The sequence below is a fragment of the Triticum dicoccoides genome, chromosome 5A (genome assembly GCF_002162155.2).
Source record: "Triticum dicoccoides isolate Atlit2015 ecotype Zavitan chromosome 5A, WEW_v2.0, whole genome shotgun sequence".
Classification (NCBI taxonomy): Eukaryota; Viridiplantae; Streptophyta; class Magnoliopsida; order Poales; family Poaceae; genus Triticum; species Triticum dicoccoides.
The window spans coordinates 173776646-173784090 of NC_041388.1; positions in this window are offsets into that span (position 1 = coordinate 173776646).

Consider the following 7445-nt stretch of genomic DNA (forward strand, 5'->3'; position numbering starts at 1 on the left):
CCCGCCGCCTCGACCCTCGCGCTAGGGTTCCTCGCCCCGCCGCCCACTCCTCTCCTCCACCTCGGACGAGCGAGCGCCTCTTCTGACCCCTGCAGCAGCCGGCGACCTCGGCCCCGATGCACGCGCCCACCCCGCCGGCCCTGCCGTCCTCCGCCTCCGGTCTCCCCAGCAGCAGCCGGCGAACCAAGGACATTGCCGTGACCATCGTCGCCACCTCCCACCATCTCTCCCTGCGCGTGGCCGGCGGCTGCTCTCCTTCGACGCGCTGCCCGTGGTGAGCCCCTCTTCCTTACTCACCTCCATGTTCCTTGTTCATCTCTCTGTTCCCTGTTCCTCTCTTGTCCATGCTGCTATTTACATGGATCAATGGATGTTGGATAGATGGATGTGTGTTGATGTTAGGTAGTAGATGGTTTGCTTGATGGTTGGTTGAATTGTGCTAGTTGCTTGCTAGATGGATGGACAAATGGTGCGAGTATGTAGACATCTTTTGCTACTGTGAAGGGTCAGTGCTAGTGTAAAGGGTAGTAGTAATTCGTTCCCTTTTGCTTCTGCCTGGTGCTAATTTGCTGCTGTTAGCTTTGTGTGGCTTCTTATTATTCTCTAAATCGTTCTTCAAAGCAGGCTTTGCATCGCTTTAGGTAGTTTTCTCCATGTTTTATCAAGTGACATGTTAACAGCTTGCTAGTTTAGGATACATAATTAATGCCTTTAAATGGTGCACTCTGTAAATGCCTTTAAATATAACCTTGCTAGTTTAGGATACATAATTGCAGAGAAATAATCACATCAATGCCTTTAAATGGTGCACTCTGTAAGAAATTAATAACCTAGCATCACAATTCAGAAATACTCATGCTACTCATGTAGGTGCCGCATGAGTTTTTTTTGTTTTGTTACTGCTAGGTAGGTTGATAAGGAGAACTGCATATTTGACAGGCACAATGTCCTGTTTTTTTAGTAGGAGCACATTTTACATACAGTTTGGAGTACTAGCTCAGATACTGGTTCAGATTTTGATGTGCTTGCTTGTTACTGTAAGTGAGTTTATAATTGCACCCACTTGCTCGTCCTCATATTTTCTGTAGCCATGCAATTTATAATTGCACCCACTTGCAGCAACTAGCTGGAGTAGATTATGGCAAGTGAAAGCAACAAATTCTCTACAATTCGAAAGCTCAATATCCTTGCAGTAGGAAGAGCTTGCTTTAACTGAATTTGGACTTGGTGCACTAGCTTGGCAATTTTGCTTGCTTGCACCGCTTGAGTAGTTCTCCATCTAATGTAGTCAATAGATGTTGTCAAGTGATTGTGTCATGGTTTTGGTTCTATTTTTAAAAAGGAAAGCCACTTGTTCAGGCTTCAAGAAAATATTTTCTCAGAATATTACTGCTAAGCCCAAGCTTGTTAATCAGCATGTACATTTCTGTCATATATTGCTAATGTCTTCTCAGATGTGTGCTTGCTATTGTCACCTATCTTTTTTTCTTCTACATGATATGGAACCTTATGATACTGCACCAATAGCCTTTATGCATCCAAGTTATCAAACTATGTGAACTAGAAACAGAAATAGAGAGAATTGATCATTACTTTTCTGAACTGTCGCAGAAGCCTCAGTAGTTCTTTCAAGTTCGTACATTGAAAGGCTTGTTTCACAATTTCTGAATTACTTGTGATGCCTCTGAATTACTTGTGATGCCTGTTATCATGCATGTTTTATGATATGTTGTAAGGGTACTAATTGGTCTCTTCTGCTGCTTATCAGAGATGGCGGGAAGCAGCCACCGCCGCTCTGCGACACCGCAATACGAGTTGGATGCTTCTGAGTTCTTCACTATCATACTTGGGACTTCAGTATCATCCATGACGCAGGTATACAAAACGAGAGATCTCCCCTTCACCCATCTCATTATGATATCTGTTGTTTGCTACAGCACTCATTGTCCCAAACTATAGAGGCTGCCTGACAGTTTTATGAACATGCTGATGGGTGAAAATCCGCCAAATAATGTGAAGCTGCGACAGGCCGACAATGGGTTTCGCAGGCTGTGGGATGTGGAGTTGGTGATCAAGGAGGGCCACATGTACTTGTCTCATGGGTGGGAGAAGTTCTACCGTGCCTACGACCTGCGGCTCGGGTACTTCCTTCTCTTCAGGTACGACGACGACGCCACCATGCTCATCGTGAAGGTGTTCAACGCGACTATGTGTCGCATGCGCTACGCTGAAGATTATGATGCCGGTATGTTCTGCCTCTTCTTATTCCTCTACATTTGGCTTTGTCTCACATTGATTGTTAACGGTCATTGTTGCATTTAGACAGGTAATGGGAGCAGCAGCAGCGACAATGGCTACAACCAAAGCAGCAGCGACTATGGCTGTAGCGAAAGCAGCAGCGATTCTGGCTGTAGCGAAAGCAGCAGCGATTCTGGCAGCAGCATAGACAACAAGAAGGATGATCCGGACTGGAGTGCGGGAGAAGAGGAGTAGAGTGGGGATGAGGAGCTGCAGGATGACGATGGGCATCAGGCTGAGGATGACCTAGCGCTGGTGGTGGCTGACCAAGGGCAAGAGATGGTGGTGGCTGACCATGGGCAAGAGATGGTGGTGGCTGACCATGGGCAAGAGATGGAGGTGGCTGAGGATGACCTAGCGATGGTCGTGCCTGAAGGTGGCCTCGCGATGGTGGTGGTGCCTGACAATGACCATGCACCGGTGGTGGCGCCAGCGATCCCACAGCTGGGCGACATGACCACGCCAATTGAGGTAGAAGACTACATCCCACTGCCTCCACCGCCTCCACCGCCTCGCCGCTCTTGGCGCATCAGGCTGAGGAAGGAGAAGGAGAAGAACAATGCATGAGAACTGAACTTTGTCAGGTATGTCAGATCTCCAAAATGATATATATATATACTTAGTTACCTATGTTATCTCTAATATGCTTACTTTCCTATAGGTTAGCTTCATTTTACCTAAGTTGGCTCTAATATGCTAACTTAGAGCTTATATGCTTAGTTTCCTATAGGTTAGCTCCAAAATAACTTATGTTAGCACAAAATGATCAAGTTTACATGATAAGCTTATAGTCTTTTTCTTATTCTTCTTCTTTTCCAAAATGACATAGGTTAGCTTCATTTTACCTAAGTTGGCTCTAATATACTAACTTAGAGCTTATATGCTTAGTTTCCTATAGGTTAGCTCCAAAATAACTTATGTTAGCACAAAATGATCAAGTTTACATAATAAGCTTATAGTCTTCTTCTTATTCTTCTTCTTTTCCAAAATTCTTCTTATTCTTCTTCTAGTGTTCTTCTTCTTCTAGTATTCTTCTAGTCTTCTTCTTTTTCTTCTTCTAACTTCTTGTTTATCATTTTGCAGATTTGATTTAATTCACGGAAGCTTGCATGGATTGAGTGCTTCTTTTCCATTTGTGTTTTTATTTTGTATCAATGTGAAACTTTTGTGAATTGATGGATAACGGTGTTGGATGAACAATGTGAAACTTTTGTAATATGTAACGATGGAACTATGTGTTGGCTATGTATGTATATATGATGGAACTTGTGTGTTGGCTATGATTGTTATATGGATGCTTGTTGTATATATATGTGTTGGATATCTCATAGGTGAAATAGTGACCTGAGATTAAGAAAAAAAAATTAGAAAAATTGTTACTAATGGCGCACTACCATGTGGTGCGCCATTAGTATAGCAGACACTAGTGGCGCACCGTGAGCAAAACTAATGGCGCACTGCCTGTTTACTGGATGGTGCGCCATTAGTATACCAGATACTAATGGCGCACCAGTGGTGCGCCATTAGTAAAAATTACTAGTGGCGTGCTACTAATGGCGCACCGGTGATGCGCCATTAGTAGGCAAAACCGATGCGCCATTAGTAGGCCTTTTCCTAGTAGTGCCCCTATGGCCCCTGGGTCTATGACCAGTGGGCCTAGCCCTTGAGAACGTTAAAAAAATAATATAAAAAGGTAAAATAAATAATAATTGAATTAATTAATTAAGTGAATTAATCCTGTTAATTAACATGTTAACTACTTAATTAGTCTAACTAATCCTGTTAGTTATCTAGGCAGTCAATGATAGGGGGCCCCAGGTCCCCCTGGTCCCACATGTCAGCCAGTGTACATTTTTGTGTACACTGTGCTAGGTACATATAGCAATTTGACATTTAATTTTTGAATTAAAATAAATTAGAAAATGAATTAAAACTTTAATATTTAATATAAAATAATCTATAACTCGGATGAAAATACTTTGTACATGAAAGTTGCTCAGAACGACGAGACGAATCTGAATACGCAGTCCGTTCATCCGCCACACGTCCCTAGCATAGAGAACATGCAACAATCCACCTCCGGTTCGTCTGTTCGAAAACGTCAAACACCAGGAATACTTTCCCGGAAGTTTTCCCCCCTTCGCCTATAGCACGCACTACCACGTTAGGGAACACCTAGCACCGCTAAATGTCATGTCATGCATCTTAATGCATCTGTTTGCATTGTATCCATTGTTTCTTCCCCCTCTTCTCTCCGATAGACTACGAGACTGACGCCGCTGTTGCCCCGATCGACTACGGTGTTGATGACCCCTCCTTGTCTGCCGAGCTTCCAGGCAAGCAAACCCCCCTTGATCAACCAGATATCGCCCACTCTCTTCTCTCTTATTCTTGCATTAGGTTTGCTACTGTTGTTGATTCGACAACTCCTATTCTGTTGCATAGCCTATCATTGTTGCTACTATTGTTACCTTTACCTGCAATCCTAAATGCTTAATATAGGATGCTAGTATTCCACTAGTGGCCCTACATTCTTGTCCGTCTGCCATGCTATACTATCGGTCCATGATCACTCGGGAGGTGATAACGGGTATATACATGCATTCATATTATACAGGTTACATGACGTGACTAAAGTTGGGTCAGCTCATAGAGTACCCGATAGTGATTTACGATGTGGGGGGCTGAAGGGGCAGGTAGTGATGGGCCTAGGTTCCTGAAGGCCCACCGACTGTTACTTTATGGCGGAGCGACAGGGCACGTTGTGACCACCTAGGAGACCGGTGGGCCTGATCCCTGGCCGACGACCGCGTATACTTCAAAAAACACGCTTAACAAGATCTGGGTATTTGATCTGAGTCTGGCTACGAGCCTATACGCACTAACCAATTATGGGGGAACAATTATGGGCTCTTGGTGTCGTGGTATCAGCCGAAGCTCTTCAAGACGTTAGTGACTGAGTGGGTGCGCCAGATTGGACCGGAACACCCGCACTTGTATTAAGGGGGCTAGATCTACTTCCGGCCGCGTTCGCAATGTGCAGGTGTGCAACCGGCGGGCCCAAGACCCCTGCACGCATAGGATTTAGACCGGCGTGCTGACCTCTTTAAAGAGTCTAGGTGGGGCTGCGATGTGTTGATCTTCCGAGGCCGGGCATGACCCTGAAAAGTGTGTCTGGCCAGAGTAGTCAAGCGTGTTGGGCAATGTGGTGTACCCCTACAGGGAAGTTTATCTATTCAAATAGCCGCGTCCCTCGGTAAAAGGATGACCCGGAGTTGTACTTCGACCGTATGACAACTAGAACCGGATACTTAATAAAAGACACCCCTTACAAGTTCTAGATACAACCCGGTGATCGCTCTTCCATAGGGCGATGAGTGGAGCATCACTGGGTAGGATTATGCTATACGTTGTTACTTGGTGAACTTACCAGTTACTCTCTTCTACATGCTTCAAGATGGAGGTTTCTAGAAGCGTAGTCTTCGATAGGACTAGCTACCCCCTCTTATTCTGGTATTCTGCAGTTCAGTCCACATATACTACCCATTTCATTGATACCGATGCATATGTAGTGTAGATCCTTGCTTGCGAGTACTTTGGATGAGTACTCACGATTGCTTTGCTCCTCCTTTCCCCCCTTTTCCTTTCTTCTTGGATGCCGCAACCAGATGCTGGAGCCCCGGAGCCAGACGCCACCATCGACGACTACCCCTACTACACCGGAGGTGCCTACTACTATGTTCAGGCCGCCGACGACTAGGAGTAGTTTAGGAGGATCCCACGTAGGAGGCCTGCGCCTCTTTCGATCTGTATCCCAGTTTGTGCTAGCCATCTTATTCCACATTGTTTAACTTATGTCTGTACTCAGATATTGTTGCTTCCGCTGACTCATTTATGTTCGAGCACTTGTATTCGAGCCCTCGAGGCCCCCGGCTTGTAATATGATTCTTATATGACTTTATTTGTGTTTAGAGTTGTGTTGTGATATCTTCCCGCGAGTCCCTGATCTTGATCGTACACGTTTGCATGTATGATTAGTGTACGATTGAATCAGGGGCGTCACAAGTTGGTATCAGATCTGACTGCCTATAGGAACCCTCCTTCCACACTCCTTGGACGAAGTAGTCTAGACATTGCAAAACTTTTACTAACATGGTTGTGTGCCTTACGGGTTCATGTCACCATTTGGGTGATATTAGGATATTTTATTCCTCGACCTATACTCTAGGACTCTGATCTCTCTTCTATTCAGGTTAAATGATTTTACTAATTTGACTAGGTTCTCGTAACTACTTTCTCCTTGAGAGCCCCTTATTACAGATGACCACCTGCTGCACCAGGAGATTCCGAAGATACTCTATGCTGTTCTCTTGAGACTTTGTGCCATCGTTTTAGCAATTCCCTTCCATCGATAAACCCCTATGGATAACCACGTACACTTGTCATTCTTACAATCATTCCCCGCTGATCTTGTTATTAGATACCCTAAAATTGTCTCTATTTCTCCGAGAATACTTTGTGCTACTGCCTTGCAGATCTTTGCCGTATGAATACCCCTACGAATAATTCCTCACGTTTATCGAGGATTTGTTCATTTCTAGTTGTTTGTGTCTTTCACAAAGTTCTTTGAAAAACTATTTGATCTTTTGAAAATCCCCAGCAGCCTATTGATCCTGAATTCCTTGCCTTCCCGCATTATGGTTAATTCCATATTTCTAGTAATCTCCGTTGACATGCTTTGTCACTACCATTTTGAGTCTCTTGATTCAATATATTATGAATGCTCACAATCCTCAATCAGATCCTAGAATTCAGCCTTTCCGGCTTAGACGTCATTTTAAACATGGGCTGGATCTTGACAAATCAAATTGCCATTCATTGTACCCCTAAGCCTACCCAACTTATCCATCCTTAAACCAGAGCGTTTTCTTCTGACCCCTTAAATTTGGAAATTTTAATTCCTTTGCCTTTGAGCTTTGAATTAGTCGGTTGTTTCTATAATCCGATGCCTTTGCATTCCTTCTTCCTATGAATGAGTAATGATACTCGCACCAGCCCCGTTGTGGACTGCCAGACCCATTGCTGGGTTATATCCGACAGTGTCCTTCACATCCAAAATTCTTGTGAGTTCTTTCCCTGATACATAA